This window comes from Peromyscus maniculatus, chromosome 18 (genome assembly GCF_049852395.1).
Source record: "Peromyscus maniculatus bairdii isolate BWxNUB_F1_BW_parent chromosome 18, HU_Pman_BW_mat_3.1, whole genome shotgun sequence".
Taxonomy (NCBI): domain Eukaryota; kingdom Metazoa; phylum Chordata; class Mammalia; order Rodentia; family Cricetidae; genus Peromyscus; species Peromyscus maniculatus.
In genome coordinates this window covers 449773-468035 of record NC_134869.1, presented here as the reverse complement: position 1 = coordinate 468035, position 18263 = coordinate 449773, and the positions used below count along the sequence as shown (strand labels likewise).

The following is an 18263-nucleotide window of genomic DNA, read 5'->3' as shown; positions in this document are numbered from 1 at the left end:
CAATGACCAGCAGTAAAGCTGTCTTTTATGCTTGTGTCTGCTGCTCCATTTCTGCACTGTCACACTACACCAGATTCAAAGTTGTTTAATGAACTCTATTTCTGCAAAGGTCCCTCTTCTTTTGTATGTCCCCAGTAAAAGCTAGAGAGGATGAGGGTCATCCATTAACTTGTCCATTTTTCCTTCTCACTGCTGGTCAAGGCCCAATCTGGAAGGAGTTGCAGGACTGTCTTCCCAGCAGTGGGCAGCAGAGGCAGTGTTAGGTGCTCAATTACAAAGCACAAGGCAAGCCTAAGCTACAGGAGACGTTACACAGATATAAATAATGAACAGAACTTGAGAAAATGCAATGATATTATTAATGACTGAGAAACATTGGAGAACAGAAACAAATAGAAAATAGAGAAGCAATGCATTTATAGAAAATAAAATTATAAAAAATGATACCAATAATTGACTTTATAAAATGATAAACATAATTTATTCTTAATATAAAAATCTTAAGTATATTGACATTGGAAATGACTTGTCTCTACTATAATAGAGGAAATGTCATTAACAAGAGATGGATTGACCTTTCCCATAAGCACATGTTGGCTGCTGAGATCAGTAACCAGACACACAGGAAAAGTTACAGTCAAATGGCCTCTTTCTCAATCCTCTGTGTTGACTTAATAGTGTCAAGCAGGATTAAGCACATCTGCATTTGGACTGTTTCCTAATTGGAAGTTCAATATTCTTTGGCTCAAGTTAACAATCATAGACTGTATACCCACCATTCTGGTTTGTATTCATTCATGTGACATTGATTAAAAGATGCTGGGAAATTATAAAATCATTCCTTCTCCCACAATCAGATCCTTTTTCATAATGGAGACTGCAGCAGTTGATTGTCTGCCCTGTTTCCCCTGCAGTGTACAAAATAAACTATTCCTACTAGTCTGATCTAAATGCAGAAGTCGAGCTGAGCTCCACATGCAAATCATTTTCCTGTGACTGTGGTGGAGAGTTGACTGCATGACTCAAATGGATAATTTTAAAACTTGAATGTTGGTTGGGCAGTGGTGGCACACTCCTTTAATGCCAGCACCTGGGAGGCAGAGGCAGGCAGATCTCTGTGAGTTTGAGGCCAGCCTGGTCTACAGAGTGAGATCTAGGACAGGCACCAAAACTACACAGAGAAACCCTGTCTTGAAAAACAAAACAAAACAAAAACAAACAAACAAGCAAACAAACAAAAAACCTCTGAAGTTGTACAGCCATTTAATTTAATAATGTTGAAGGTGTAATATACAGGATCATAAGGTCATTGCCCTGGAGAGAAACAGACTGAAATCAAGGCCATCTGAATCAACACAGGAGAGTTTATCTCAGAAACATTTTTCTAAAAGACTGGAAATGCAGCTGTTCTAGAATTAATATGCCCCAGGGAGAAATCACTCCACACACTTATGAGATTATTTAAAAAATCACTTTAATGATACTATGTATGGCTAAAGCTCAAAGAGAAGACAGCCTAGACAGATATTTCATTTCATATATGCTGTTATCCTTAATGTTCTTTTAGGTTCACTCTCAAGGTTACACTTTGAACAATTTAAATATGGAGAGGAAACTACATGTATAGCCACTTAGGCAGATGGGAGACTTAAACAGCAAAGACATTCCCAGAATTATTTAAGTATACCAGTGACCTGATACAACAGGTCATTCTTCAGTAACAGGGTCCTGAGGTGAGGGTGCCAGGGGATGAGAAAAATAGGAAAAATAGAATGGAGAAAAGACAAAAGCTCATTTGGAGAGATCTTGCACAAACTATGTCACATACCAAGTAAGCTTCTTTAGAAGAACAGCATCTGATATACGACATTCAATGTGGTGGTGGGGAGTTGCTAGGGGAAAGAATGGAAGGACATGGAGGATTTCTATGAAGTCAGCAGAAACTATCATGCAATGGGACAAACTCAGGAGGAGGCTAATCAAACAATGCTGCACAAAAGGATCACAGGGTATCTCATGAACATTAGTAAGTTCCTGGTGGCCTTGGAATTGATAACCATAGCTCCATGTCATAGGAAGAGTTAGGTTCTCAGAAACTCCCGAAGCAACCCCTCTCCACAAAGGCCCTGGTCCCAGATTATTTCCAGCTCTTCCGAGCATATTCCTGATTTTAGGGACCGAGCTCTGTTTTATTGTCTATACATCAGGCCCTTAGTGGAAGCTCCCAACGCCTAGGCCACAGGCTGTTACTGTGAGACCAAAATGAGCCATCTTAGAAATAAGACCAAAATGCTTTCACCCTATTACTAAGGCCTAAGATTTCTCCTTTCAGGTACAGGCCATGAGTTCCTAGAATAGGCCACCAGTTACTGAAACCAGTCAGTCCAGATTCCAGAAACCAGGAAGTGTAAAAGTACAGAGTCACGAGGTAGCCACGAGATAATGACTGCCAGACTATAGAATGTTCCAACCCTGGTTTCCAGGGTAACTGACCATAAAAATGTCTCCACCTGAGGGCAGGCAATGAGCAATGGTGGCGGGCAACTACCCCCTTAGAAGTAAGATTAAGCCATGATTTCTAGAAAGCCCCTAGAAGTAAGCCAATCAGAATTGTACCCGTACTAGCACACCTAAATGGTGTAACCTTGTGGCTTTTGCTTTTAAAAACTGAACTTGCAGACAGGCAGGCACTTCCTCCAGCCTTCACTGCATTGGATGTATTGGACGAAGTCCCTGTCTAGGCTTGCATTGGATATCCAAAATTAAACCTTGCTTTTGCATTCTGGCATGCTCGTCTTTGGTGGTCTTTCAGGGGGGTCACGATCTGGGCACAACAGTTACTAGCTCCCCAAAAGATGATCCTCCTCCCTGCTTAAGTGCAGAACTTTTAGAAGATACTAGAAAAACTAGGCCTCTCTGAATTTGGCAGCCTGCTTCAATGGGTGTACCAAAAGCATGTTGACCTGAACTACAAAGATGTTTCCACACATGGATCCCTACTCCCAATGCTGTGCACAGAGGCAGCTTACGAAGCAAAGTTATTCAGAGGCAGGCACCTGGGTTTAGGGAGTTTCAAGAACTACATGGGGCTGCACAGAACAATGAATCTGGCTGCAGGCTCCCAACCAGAACCAGAGTGTAAGACCAAAATGAGCCATCTTAGAAATAAGACCAAAATGCTTTCACCCTAAAATTAAGGCCTAAGATTTCTCCTTTTGGGAATAGGCCATTAGTTTCTGAAACAAGTCAGTCCAGATTCCAGACACCAGGAAGTGTAAAAGTACAGAGTCACAAGGTAGTCATGAGGCAATGGCTGCAGGACTATAGAATGTTCCAACCCTGGTTTCCAGGGTAACTGACCATAAAAGTGTCCCCACCTGAGGGCAGCCAATGAGAAATGGTGGCAGGAAACCGCTCCCTTAGAAGTAAGATTAAGCCATGATTTCTAGAAAGCCCCTAGAAGTGAGCCAATCAGAACTGTACCTGTGCTAGCACCCCTAAATGATGTAATCTTGTGATTTTTTTTCCTTTAAAATCTGAGCTTGCCGACAGGCCAGCACTTCCTCCAGCCTCCACTGTGTTGGATGTATTGGACAAAGTCCCTGCCTAGGCTTGTATATCCAGAATTAAACCTTGCTTTTGCATTCCAGCATGCTCATCCTTGGTGGTCTCTCTGGGGTTATGATCTGGGCACAACATTTGGGGGCTCTCCAGGATCTCAGAGACCCCCCGCTGGGACCCCTAAAAGCTCCAGAGGTCCATCTGCACTGATCGGTAAGAGCACTCCATTTTCTTGTCTTTGCTTTCCTTTTACTTTCATTTTCTTATCCGAAGCCGGTGGTTGAATCTGACAAGCTCTCACCTTGGCAGACGTGCCTGTAAGGTGACCCTGGAGGAGTTGGGAGATGTCCCAACCCCTCATCAGGATGCGGGGTCCCCACTGGTTCCCCCATCATAGGATGCCTGTCAGGGGTCAGTCTGTTTGGATGCCTGTGAGGGGTCCATCTCTTTGGATACCTGTGAGGGGTCCATCTGTTCGGACACCTGTGAGGGGTCTGCCTGTTTTGTGAACTCTGGGGATCGGGAGACTCTTTTGAAGTGTCCCTGTCCCATCTGTAAGGTCTTTGGCATAATCAAGGCTCCCTCTCTGGACTCTCGTCTGCCTGGACCATCTGTAGGGCCCTTGTTCTTCCTTTTTGTCTGCCTATCTTGTTTGTCAGTGTGATTTGTTATACCTATATAAATGTATAAATGTGTGAGAACTATGGCCACATGTGTGAGTGTTTTATGCCTGAGCCTGTGTATGCATCGGGACTTGTGGGCTGGATTGTCAATGGAAGAGATGGAGACCCCTTTGGTGGTTAAACTATCACAGACTAACCGAACTCCCCCATTACTTCCTTGCTCTCTCTCTGACTAGAGTGTAGGCAGCAGGCAGCAGAACTTCAGAGACCCAGGGTGCCGTTGAGAGAGGTAGGTGGCCCGTGAGAATCACATGGCCTAGATGCAGCAGGTTCAGGGCCCCAGCTCACTCAGAGAGCTTTGGAGTAGAGACTTTACAGCACGATGTGGGTGGCAGCCAAATTGGCCCAGAGGCTGCATGGGAACTAGGCATGGCTGTGTGCTAGGACAGGTTATGAGCACTGTGGGGGCCCAGATATGGCCGGCAGGTTCTGGCTGGGCTCCCGTGTGGACATGGAGCAGAGCTGGCAGGAGCCAGCAGGAGCCTCCAGGAGCTTAGAGTGTGGGGGCTGGTGGAGAACTAACTGCCCCTCAAGGGTCACAGCTGAGGAGTAGCCTACAAGTCTGTGGGCCCAGCCAGGACATAGAGTCACTTTCAGTCTGCCTTTCTCATGTACTTGAAAATCTGAGGTTAACAGCAATCTTTTGTCCCCATGGTGCACGCCTTCCTGTCCTCTTCATCTCCCTTGCTGTTGGGTGGGAGTCCCAAGACTTGCCCTGGGGCTAAAACCTGATCAAGGTCTGGCTCCAAGAATGGAATGTCACTGCCTATATGAGGTTAACCAACAGTTTCTTGTCTGTGGTACAGTGCTGATGCAAACTGAGAGTTATTCTTGTTATGGTATATGCATGTATTTTCTGTTCTTGTTTAAAATTTTGTAACTTTACAATATATTCTAGATTACTGAGGGAAATCACAAGAAAGACTTTGGTAAGAGTTTCTGTTTTAAAAGAAAAGAAAAAGCAGATTTTGTCTAAAGTAAATGTTTGAAGGATCAAAGGAACGGACTGAGGGTACATGGAAGGTTGTAGAAGGTCAGAGGAGATGTGATGTAAACTGTTTGTGATGGTTTCTTATAACTGCAAATACTGAATTTGAAAGTTAATTCTTATTGGTTTTCATCTTAAGAATGGCTAATGATTCTGCAAACTGCTTATGTGTGTATGTGTACAGGTATGTGACTTGAAAATGTAAGCAAGCTTACATTGTTACACACATGTATGTATGTGTGTAACTTGGATCCAACTGTGGGTATGTGTGCAAGTAATTATTGTTTAGAAAAACAAGCTTTAAACAGCAACCACATGCCTTCTTCCATCTTGGCTAGTGACCTCATGGGCAGCCATCTGGCTGGCAGCCATCTTTTACTAAGGTTATAAAGATCTACTGAGGTTAACACCTAAGTGCTTATATTTTTACCAAGTGTACAACAGCAAGTTACTAGAGAATTTAAATAGATGGCAACATATGTTTAAAAAAAGATAATTAATAAATATTAAAGCTGCACATCAATGCTTTTATACACAGGAATATACCCTGCTCTGGCAGTGAAAGTTTGTAACATAAAGGAATCATAGGAAACAGCTGAGGTTTGCAAATGTATGGCAGGACTAGAGTTCCAAAAATAGTCTAGTTGCAGTGGCAGACCTTATCAGTTTTAAAAAATGCTAGTGCCAGGTGATGATCACCAGAAGCACCAGCCATAATAAAATGGAGCAGGCAGGCTATGTACATGCTGCCAAAAGTAGGGTCAAAGAAATCATCCAAGCCTCTAAGTAAAAGAACCAAAAAGATTATAAATAAATCCCAGATATTGAACTTTAGGATTGTTTGTACTTTGGAGTTTGTTTTTACTTTATACAGATTATGATGATGCCATGTTTTCTCCCCCTTAAAATAAAAGAAGATACTTTATTGTTGATATTATAGAAGATATTTGAGAATCTTAATCTTTTAGGAAAAGTTTTATAGCTAAAAACCAATGACTTAAAAATGTTTCTCCTTACCCAAGGTACATTCAGGCTTAAGAATGTTGTCTAGCCTACTTGTATTTGTTAAGTTTGTTAAACTTAAGTTATTTGGATAAACTGATACATATATGTTTTATATTGATATTTTGTTTTGGTTTCTTTACTGAACCCATATTTGATGCTAGAAGAGATTCGACTTAAAAGCATTGCTTTTAGGCTACTTATTGTAGACTGTTAGAGAACATAAATAGTCAGTTATAAGTAATCAAGTTTTTTAAATTATAGTCAGGGTAAGTGCCACACCAACTCCAGTGTCGTCTGTGTAACATGAACAATTATGTCAGTAATAGAGGATGGGAGATACGTGTCCCACAGGACTAAGCTCCCTGGAGGTCCCTTGCAGAGTGCCCATGTTATGCCTCCTTCTCGAAGGAGACGTGCTTCACAGATCATGAGCTCTCTGGGCTATGGGTTGTGTATAACTGCTTTTCTGATAATGTTCTAAGTAATCTATAAAACACAGCCAAAATTAATGAATGCTTGGGTTGTAAAATATGGAGGAAAGGGGAAGCTGGACATGGACCTTATTTAGATGTAGCAGAATGAGCTATTCCTTAAAGACCTCAAGCCGCTAGATAATAAAAGGTATAATAGTTCAGGCACTTCTAGGGAATGAACACTCACCCACTAGGAATCCTTTAGGAATCCCAACTAAAGTAATTTATGGCAGAAAACATTATCTCATAGGAGGCAGATGGTGGGCCCCTCTGTTGAGGAAGTTCAGCATGGAAAACTTAAGGACTACAGCAGAACCCCTTCCCCTTACAGGCATAAAAGTACAAGAGTCCATATTCCAGCAAGTAAAAAGGTTTTATATTAGAAGAAATATATGGTAAAGAACTAAAGAAAGACTTAGGGAGGATCTGCAGCATCCAAATTGGCTAAATGGGTCATGAGAACCAGAAAAGTAAAAATGAATTATAAACTAGCAAGTGGCTGAGATAAAAATGGACACAGCTACAATAAGCCCACACAAGTCTAGGGACTGTACTAAGTTTAAAAATCACAGACTGCTCTTTTGGGTCATAAAGTTCTTGTGGGTGAAGGGATATGTCTAGCACTGGTTAATAATTGTATGCTTACTGTTTTTAAGGATGATGTAATTGAATTATTGCCAAGCTCTTGTTGCTCCTTGTATGACTTGATAGTTTTCTTTTCTGTATATAAACTACGGATTTGCAGAAGTAAAATTGCAGCAGATTCAAACCACTTCTGAGTGTGTTGTCTGTATGTCATTCACCAAATCTTTGCCTTCCTGACTACCCAAGCTCTGGTCCCCCTACCATAGATGTAGCCAACCATCTTATTAAATAAGTAACATAGAACCAATGTAAAAGGGAAAGCCAAGAGGTCAGAGGTCAGAGCTAAAACCTTACGCTTCCTCCTGCAGTGGTCCTACCTCTCCGAATGAGACCTACTTCTTGTGTGTTTGTCTTTAAATATAGTCTTTCTGTTCTGCCTTCTCATTGGTTGTAAACCCAAACACATGACTGCCTCAACACTGCCTGTAAGTACAGCCCTCCAGGTCTTAAAGGTGTATGTCTCCAATGCTGGCTGTATCCCTGAACACACAGAGATCTTCCTAGCTCTGTCTACCAAGTGCTGGGATTAAAGGCATGCGCCACCACTGCCACACTCTTGCTATGGCTCTAATAGCTCTGATCCCTGGGCAACTTTATTTATTAACATACAATTAAAATCACATTTCAGTACAAATAAAATACCACCACATCCTATGGTCGTGGTACCCTCGATGGGCCAGTCCGTGGCAGGTAAGTAAGTACTGATGTAATACAGCTATAAGCTTACTCATTTACTCAGTCCCTTGCATATGTTTTCAGGGTTGAGCTTGAAACAAGTAACTAGAAGCAAAGTTTGTCTATTCAGATATACCTGGACAGCCCTCATACTTCAGAAATCTGCAGAATATGGCATTTAAATGTTGATCTAAAAGCTTATTATATCAGACAGGCTTCCAGATCCTAGCAGTGATTCAAGGTCTCCAGAGAAGATTACATATGAGGCACCACAATGTCTCTGCCTGGATTATGGCTATACTGACCACAGGGCAAGATGTCTCAATGCCTGGCTTACCCGAGAGCTACAGAAGGAGGTGGCACATTTGTGGGAGCTGCTGATGGCTCAGGGACTCTCAGCATCTGCCCTACGAGGTCTAAAGGTAAAAGAGGGCAGTTCTGGAGATGCTGTGTCGGCTGCATCATCTCCTCCCACCCCAGCTTCACCTTCATCTCCTCCTCCACACAATGGGGAGCTGGAGTGTTCCTTCTTCCCAAGTGCTGAGCCCCAGATTGGGTCTGAGGAGGCCATGGAGAGGCTGCAGGAGACAGAGAAGATTATTGCCTAGCTGAATGAGACTTGGAAGTAGAAGCTTTGTAAGACAAAAGCCCTGAGAATAGACAGAGAAGCATTGTTGACTGAGATGGGCATGGCTGTCTAAGAGGATGGTGGTACTGTGGGTGTCTTCTCTCCAAAAAAAAAAAAAAAGAGTTAATCTGGTTAATCTGAATGAGGACCCCTTGATGTCTGAGTGTCTTCTCTACCACATCAAAGATGCTGTCACCAGAGTTGGCCAGGTAGATGTGGACATCAAGTTGACTGGATAGTTCATCCAGAGCGACACTGTCTCTTCTGAAGCATCCCTCAGCCTGATGGAGAAGTGATGGTCACATTAGAGCGTGGTGAAGGAACTGATGGCAAGCTTGTGACAGAGCCGCTGGTGCTGAAGTCAGGAAGCAGGATCATAATGGGCCGGATGGTGAAAGAAGATTGATGCTGTTCCAACTGGTGCCTCCAACGCTTATGGAGACCTGGGTAGGCATTGGTCCCTGTAATTTATAGAAGAGAGAAGAGTCTTCTTTTCTCAATGAACTTAATATACAAACTAATAATAAGCACACCCTACAGAATGACATAATCCAGATAAGCCCTCACAGGTGTGCCTGGGGGAGTGTCCCTTGGCTGATTCTACATGTTATCAGGTTGAAATCAATATTAACCATCATACAAAATTAATAAAATTTGCTGTGTAGACAAAAAATATTCCTTTTTTGTGATATCTCAAATACAAATGAGCCATGTTTGACACCAAAATATGTAAAATCTTTTGAGTATGGACTTACTTCTTTCCCAGGTGTAAGCAACAATTGTCTGAGGATTGCAGGGCAGAAATATGAACCTCATGTAGAGTAAGGCACAGTGCAGAACTCTTCTGACCCATGCTTTTACCTCATTAAAACAGAATCACACCCAAACATCCTCAGGAACAGAACTATGATCTTGTTACCAAAGAGAAGGATAGAGAGAGAGAGAGATAGAGAGAGAGAGAGAGAGAGAGAGAGAGAGAGAGAGAGAGAGAGACTGAGATGAGAGAGAGACTGAGATGAGAGAGAGAGATTGAGAAGAAAGAGGCACAGAGAGAGAAACTCCCTAAGAATTCATTGAAATAGATCTTATAAAGTCACCAAAACTGTAACATGGCTTTCTATCAATTAAGTGTGGCTCTCCCTCACAAGACTTCACTTTTCCAAACTTATTTCTACTAATATCTGTGCTAAATCCATAATAAAAATTTCTTTTTACCAAAGTGTCATCACATGAGGCAGAGGCTGGTGGACCTCTTCAAGTTCCAGGCCTAGCCTATCTACTACATAGTGAGTTCCAAGCCAGACAAGGTTAGAATGTGGGACTGTGTCTCAAAACAGACTCACTCCAAAATTCTCTGTTTCATAAACTTTGAAAATGGTTTAACAGATAAAGTACTCACCTTGCAACCATCCCTTTACTTGTGTATTATAAAATCAGTTACAAGAGTGCATGCCTATAATCCAGTGTTTTTAAGGCAAGAGAAAAGGCAGACAAGAGAAATCCTGCAAGCCTAATTTCATGTGATAGCAGACTAGAAACTCTATGTCAAACATGCTGAAGGGAAAGGACCAACACCCAAAGTTGTTCTCTGATTTTTGTGCCCAAACCATGACACATATGCACACCTTTCCACAAATAAATGAGCACATACATACAAACATTCATAAGTAAATAAATAATGAAATTACAATTGGATGATGTGGCACACACCATTTATTTCAATATTTGGATAGCAGAGGCAGATAGAGTTCTGGGAGTTTGGGGGCAATCTCACCTACATTCTGAGTTCAAGGACAGCTAGAGATACATAGAGAATCTATGTCTCAAAATAAAATTACAACTCTGATTTGTATTGACTCATCCTGGAAATGTTTTCCAAAATGCACTGAAGTGTTCCAGCTTAACCTCCACAGAGGTCCTCAGGTTAGGGACAATATCTGAAAGTCATTTCAGGTGTCAACCAATATGCTGCAAACCACAAAAATATATAAAGTAGCATTTTAGCTGATCATGACAAAGCTATCCCTGGAAGAAACCAAGGGCCTTCCAGAGGACAAGCTGAGGCTCAAGGAATCTTGGTAATATTTGGCTTTTGATTATTCCTACTATGAATTTCTCATGTGCTATTGTAGCTTTTCCATCATTCTTTGGGCACAATTTCCCTTCTACTAAAGGAGTATTTGGATAACCTCCTGAGCAGTAACGCAGCCAGGATCCCTAATTGCAGGTCTTTCTGCAGTTACTGTCATTAGCAGCATCTGGCCAGGAGCATCCCTGGAGGGATCATAACAGAGATACCTCTGTACTCTGTAAGAACAGACTTAAGCATCCAAGGCCAAAGGAAACCACACCTGTCTCCTAGTTCAGGCGGATAGCTTTATTTCTTGTGCAATTCAAGGTGAGACCCACTTTTCTTATACAATCTTACTAATAGACCCCTAACTTCTTACCTAACCATTTCTAGGAATGTAGACTGAGCACATAGATCCCTTTTTGATATACTAACCAGTCATTAGAACTCAGTTGATCTCCTCCTTTACTACTCCCATTTTGGGTTATAAAAGAAAGCCTGATGGGTCACTGCCTCAGGAAAATTCTTACCTGCCTTTATGATCCTGCAGGAATTGAGGCCTGGTGACCTGGCTGGAGGGGGAGGATTGCAGTTGTTTGGGTATATAACTGTAAAGCTAGAACTGAGAAAGAAAAGCAAATGGACTAAAGAGCTTGGTGTGTTGTGATTCTTTTCCCGAAAATAAATCTCACTGTTTGTAGTTTCTCTTCTGAGGCCCTGGGAAGTATATTATTAAGGCTGGTCACTTTAATAATATACAAGACCACTGGGCCCTGTCAAATCATTCTCAGAAATGAATATAGATGAGTATGGTAGCAGAGCCAAGTAGATCTGCTTGAATTTGGTCTACCTAGTGAACATTATAGAAAGACCTTTTTCAATAATACACACACACACACACACACACACACAAACACAATTGGATATAATTTTGTTCTGTTGTTTGAGACAAGATCTCATTAAAAAGCTCCAGCTATCCTAAAACTCACACTGTATAGTTTAATGATTAATATATGTTGACTATATGGAATACATGAAACAAATATAAAATAATTTACATTGAATATATAAAACAAATTCCAGTAAACATTTCATTCTATACCATTGGCTCATTATTCAAAACATAAGTTTTCTATACAAGAGGGAGCTTCCAAACAATTGTCTAACCCTGAGTCATGTAACCACAATCTATAGGAACAGCAACAATTTATAACATCAACAAGCTTCATAATTCTGATAATAGCCAATATAACTAGATTTTTAAATACAAAAGAGAAAATGCCTCAAAACAACAGTTATGAGTTTGTTCTCCTTGTATCTTTTCCAGTTTTACCAAAGAGCTCACCTATGAGTATCATCCATGCTGTCCCAAGAACATTCCAAGACTCTAGCAACTTCTAAAGTCTCAGAGGCAATGGTGGTGCCATGGAAAGCTCTGTATTGCAGCTGGGGACCAGGAATTATTTAGAAGGCACCTGGACTCAAAGAAGTATCTGGAGAGTAGCCTAGAGACTCTAAGATAAGAAGGCAACCTGGTGGCAGGAATGACTTTAAAAGGGGTAGGTGGTGCTGATGTCCTATGCAACCCAAGTCAGAAGCTCATTTTTTAATAAAAGGGAGACCTGTAGGTCCCTGGCCCCAGTTTTGGGTAACTGTTGCCTTGCTTGCGGACCTTGACCTTGATATCCTCCCTATGCTAATTCCCTGTCAGGTTCCACCCTCCTGATTGCTTAAGGGAAGTTCCTTGTCTGTGTATCCTGAATAATGGGCGTTAACAGCTTAGATGCGAGATTGTAAAACATCAGTAGTGAACTTCTGCCCTCCGGGGTTCTCCCTTTGTGCTGTAAGCCTGTATTTAAGACCTCCCCCCCCCCTTCAATAAATGACATTTGGCATTTAAAAAAAAAAATATATATATATATATATATATATATATATATATTTGAATGAATACTGCAAATGTAATCTATGAATACCACAAATGTGATTAATATCATGAGTGTAATTAATGAATATCATGAGTGTAATTTAAAAAATAAAAAAATGATAATCAATAAAGACTAAAGGAAAAAAAGGGGGTAGGTGGAAGCTTCCTTCCTTTTCCTGCATCAGGTTCTCATCTATATGACCATGGCAAGCTGTTCCTTGGTTATTCCCTGAATCCTGCCACTCCTAACTGTGATACCTCAGTAAACCCCCCACACACACTCTATCCCCTACAGACAAAGAGAAGCTTAAACCAGGATTCCTAAGTGTAGATAAGAACTTAGACCCCTTTTCCCCAGGTGGCTGTATCTGCTACAGGGACTTTGGAAAACAGTCAGGATATTGACCAAAAGACTAAAAAGGGAGGTGGGTTAAAATAAATTATATGGTCTGTGCCTTTAAGAACTAGCCTCACAAAGAGAGGGGAGCACTCCTTCCCACCTCCCTGCTGTGAGTGAGAGATTTGGAAGAGCCTCCCTGGAGACTTGTAAACTTAGAAAACAACTTACTTTTGCATTCTGTACCTAAAAGTCTTCAGTGGAGGCTTTGGGGACTGTGATCTAGGCCAGGCCAGTTTCAAGTCCCCAGAAATGATGGCGCCAGCCCCAGGAACAAAAGAACAGAGTCAGGATGTCTGATGGTAACCAATTAACCATGAGATGCCCCTCTCCAGAGATAACAAGACCAGACCCTGGAGATGAGTTGTAAAACTCCTGACAGGGCAAACAGATAAGATAAAGTCCAGGCCCGGGAAAAACTTGACCAATCAAGGATGGGCCCGTACTAACCCCCTCCCCTCTAAGAAATTTTATGGGTTTTGCCTATAAAAACTAACTTCCCCAAGAAAGAGGCACTCCTTCCTGCCTCCCTGAGCCAATCCTGCAAAACAGACACTAAACACACCCTCTCCCTGAGGCAAACCAGGCAGGAATTCCTTCACTCCTCTCTTCACAAGCACAGCAATCTAACGATGCACCACCAGGCAAGACCCTCATAGACACACCCACACAACATGCTCACAGACATTCCCCCTCCCTGGAAATGCCCTGCCAGACATTATTTTTAGCCTGACTCAGAGGACCTGGCACACCTATGGTGACCTCAGTTTTGAGTGAAAACAAAGAATGGCAAGTGCTTGGCAGCTAAATTGGAGAGATGCTCTAAGATCAAGGCCAGTGGAGACAGCAGGACTGCCAATCCACTGCACTCACATGGCTCTGAAAGAGGAGACCTGGACCTCCAGAGCTGGAATCATATGGGAGCTGGGAACCCAGAGTCACAGCTGAGCCCTGCAAGTAGATCCCAGATGAAGAAGAAAATATGGCCAAATACACATACTAACATACAAGGTTCGGGGTGTGGGGAGGATCTAATGAGACCCTCTCTGTAGACAAAGTACTACAGGAAACTAATGACTATTGAGAGGGAAAGTTGTTTTTCCCAAGGATGAGCCTCCTAGTTGATTATCTAAAACAACATCACCTGCACTGAAATCATATAACTATAAGAAATACCAAACGGGCTCAGCAGCTCATATTTATTTCTGTGCATGGACAAATAAATAAGAAAAGTGAAACAACCAGTTTGACAGAGTAAGTGGGAGCATTTGGCTGGATTTCTTTTGGGCCACCAATCAGCTCCCAAATCATGAAAAAAAAAAAAAAAGGCTTCTTATTACTTATGAAAGCTTTCTGTCACATGGATTATGGCCTGAGATGTTGATTCTGCCCTACCCACTCACCCAGCACCATGCACACACAATAAACCTCTGCAACTCAGAAATCCCTTTTATCTCCTAGAATGATATTTTACTGAAAAACACCATTGTGGCTGGTGATCTCAGAAAGTTAGAAGAATTTTAATCATGTTGTAAAACCTCAGTCAGACCCCCACTCTATTCCCTACAGACAAAGAGAAGCTTAAACCAGGATATCTTAGTGTAGATAAAACTCAGGCCAGTTTCAGGTTCCCAGATGGTGATAGCAACTACAAAGTCAGGATGTTCGGGCACCTGGTGGGATTAATTGGCCATAAATTATCTCAACTCTGGAGACAACTTGTAAAACTGACGCAGTTGCTGAACAGACAAAAGATCAAAGACTGGAAAAAAAGGAACTGATACTAACCAGAGTGGGGAGGGGGTTGTGAGGAAATAAATTATATGGTTTTTGCCTTTAAAAGCTAGCCTCACAATGAAAGAGCAACTCCTCCCTGCCTCACTATATTGGTGTAGGAACAAGTTCTCTGCCTAGGATTTTATCTATAGAATAAACCTGCTGTTGCATTCTGGACATCCTCAGTCTTCAGTGATCTCTTTGAGGAAGTGATCTGGGCATAATACACATATTGCTGAAAGAAGGTCCACATCTCTATCTTTCTACCAAGTTCTACATTATTGATAGCATTTATAAGACAAACATGAAAGAGAAATGCAATGTTCAGAACTTCTCGATACCAGACCTGCAGTTTTCCAATCTGTCTTCTCACAGCACACCAAAAGCATGCCTATGTGTGCACACTGAACAGTGATACTACAAGCATCATATCCTCCCATGCCAGGATGGCAGAGCCTCCCCTCCCCAGGGAACCCACACTCAACAAAGCTCAGAGGACAAGGGCCACTACCCAGGTTACCACAGGAGCAACAGACTTCAGTCTGGCTCATGGTCCATCCCAGTCCAAGAAGCTCTGACAGCTCAGCCAACCTATTCTTTCTGGTCTGGGGACAGTGGTCCTCACACTCACCAAGTCATGGCTTGTGGACTTCCTTACCATAAGCTACAACAAAACAAGAGAGGAATCCTGGAAAGAAAGTGTAAGCTACCTCCTAATTGTGTTCCTGATTGCTAAGCCTTCCCAGAATCCCTCATTAGCTAGGACTACTCAGTTGCATTTCAGAACATTCGAAGTTACCCTACTGGGTGAGAAGAGATCAAATGACTTAGAGAGCAAATCCTTCTCAGGTTTGTCCTTCCACACTATGGTCAGACCGGACCCTAATCTGGGGATTTGGTAGTGTCCTAAAATCCACCAATCTCTCAGAGCACTTCTGATTCCTCTTCCAAGGCATAGCACCCTCCAAGTTTGGCAAATCTGGTGGTATTTCTCCACATTTGACAATATAAGCACTACAGGCACTGGAATTTCACAGTGACGTTAACATCAAGGATAGTTCTCAGTATAGATCCGCTCCCAATGCTCTGTGCAGATACAGCCCAGAAAGTGAAGTTATTCAGAAGCTGACAACCCCACCCACTTACTTACCAGAACAACATAGGACCATGCTGGACTAGGTAGAACCAGGCAGGAACATGCTGAACTCTGTGTCTGGAAGCTTGCTCCATCCTAGCCAGGGGAGGATCCACCAAACCAGTTCCCCAGCCTCAGTTGGCTGATCCACCTAGTCTGGGGACAGCGGCACTGCACTCAACAATACTAGGCACTCCTCACTGCATGGGGACAGCAGCCCCTCACTCACCATGGCTGGCCACTCTTTCCCTCCTGGGGACAGTGGCCCCTCACTCATCTTGGCCCAGTGCTCCACCTCATCTGTGGAGAGCAGCCCCTCATGGTTCTGCTGGTGAGCTGACTCACTCCATAATAGAGCCGAAGACTCAGCACATGTGACAACTTCTGACTTCCTAAGAAAATTAGCTGAACCAGATGCTTGGCTCCTGGAAGAACATGCCCATCTGACTGGCAGGTCTGCTGGAAGCTCTGATTGGCTGGTGAGGACTGAGTGACAGGACCAGGTTAAGCAGAAGGGAGACAGCACAGTGGTTCCCAGAACAGCCTTCGAATCTAAGGACAGACATTTCCCAATTGCCTGGGATTTGTGCCAAATTTGACAGCAAGTCTCTTGTTAATGAAAATCAATGGGTTCAGTTTTAAAATGAAGTATACAAATTCAAAAGGAGGCTAATCAGACAATGTTGCACAAAAGGAACACAGGGTAACTCTAGAATGTTATAAAGAAAGTCCACAGTGGTGTTGGGACTGATAACCACACTCCCTTGTGTGGAAAGTGTTGGGTTCTGAGGATCTGAAGAAACCCTTTCCAAAGTCCCAGGCCCCAGATTTTTACCAGGTCTCTGTTAGTTATTTGGTGGTGCTCTTACCCTCTGAGGAAATGTCACAAAACATGACAGAATCCACTAACAAGAGTTTTATTAAGATAAGAGAGAGACAGATGTGCTCAGGCCTGCAGGAAAGACATGTGCATAAAGAGAGAAGTCGGGAATATGGTGCCGGCTTATAAAGGCTGGGCCACAACTGCATACACAGGCCCATGTGTCTACTCCATGCATGCATGTAGAACACATGGTTGCGTTGCGCTGTGCACTTTACGCTACCATGCAAAGCCACGGACCTGGTCATGCCAGATGTTTTGACCCAGAAATGGCTATTTTTACCCGGGAATGCCTAGATGGAAGTTTCTAGGTCCACCCGGCTTGCTCAATTATGCCCAATGATGGGGGCATGTTGTGAATCTCTATCAGTCTCCAAACCCTATTCCGAGTATTAGAGGTGGAGATGTTTTTGCTCTATACACCAGGTTCTTAGACAAACCTCCCAAAGCCTATGCAGGTTGCCAAACTCAGAGAGGCCTAGTTTCAAGTACATTCAAAGTTCTGTATATTGCATTTGACATTTAGGAATAACATCCATTTGAAATTAATTTGAGGAGGTTGTAAATGGCATCTCATGTACTGGGTAGCACTCCACTTAGTAGCTGCAATGCTGAAGAATATAATTGGTGATATAAAGGATTTACCAATGCTTAAGAAATAGTAATTTACACAAGGTACAATTTAGCTATAAGAGGACTGCCTCTAAAATTCCCCAGAGATGAATAGTATGTTAACCAGGGTTGTTAAAGATTTGGATACTAGGGTGTAAATGTTTATTCACCTTTAATGTATACTAGTGGTCACATGTCTTGTAGTAAAAACAGTGAATGGGATGCTCATCCACAGAGAGGATAAAGAGACCCTCTGTGTAAAAATCTATCTATAATAAGCTGGGGAATCATGCTTTAATGAGATATATATATATATATGAAGGATATCTTAGTTGTGTTGTACTGGATGCTGCAAACATCAATTCCATGAGGATTTGTATATATTTGCAGTTTCTTGGTATCAACTACATACTTGAATTAAAATCCAAAACCGTGAAGACTGTCTTGTGTTTTCTCTAAGATTGAGTTTAACATATTGTGCCTAAAAATATTAATTTATTACATTATTTTATACACCATTTCTATTCAGCATACTTTTAGTTAATTGTTGTTGCTCAGCACTATCTTAAGATAAACAATGTGACCTTGCCATGATCATCTGTGCCTGCTTACAAAGCATGACCGCCACCAGGTTTGCTGACTGTTGATATTCCACCATGGAAGGAAGCAGCCCCTCCATCTGATATATAGGGCCTCTTTTTTGGGCAACTCTATGCAAATCAGCCCTACTGACACGTGACGTTCTGGTTTTAGGTTGGAGCTAGAGTGCATAACCTGGGAAAGATTTGTGAAGAGGTAGATTCTATG

General features: G+C 42.2%; 2 long non-coding RNA genes across 2 annotated transcripts; one reads left to right on the top strand and one right to left on the bottom strand.

The window, feature by feature from the left end:
• Positions 1–1457: 1457 nt before the first annotated feature.
• Positions 1458–16347, bottom strand: LOC121823680 (uncharacterized). The gene is made up of 2 exons (XR_006065204.2): positions 15980–16347; positions 1458–9119 (listed from the first exon to the last, which is right to left on the bottom strand). It is a non-coding gene; the product is annotated as an uncharacterized LOC121823680 (long non-coding RNA).
• LOC143269357 (uncharacterized) lies at positions 3455–12617 on the top strand. Its single transcript, XR_013045763.1, has 3 exons — positions 3455–3774; positions 8115–9105; positions 12057–12617. It is a non-coding gene; the product is annotated as an uncharacterized LOC143269357 (long non-coding RNA).
• Positions 16348–18263: the final 1916 nt, after the last annotated feature.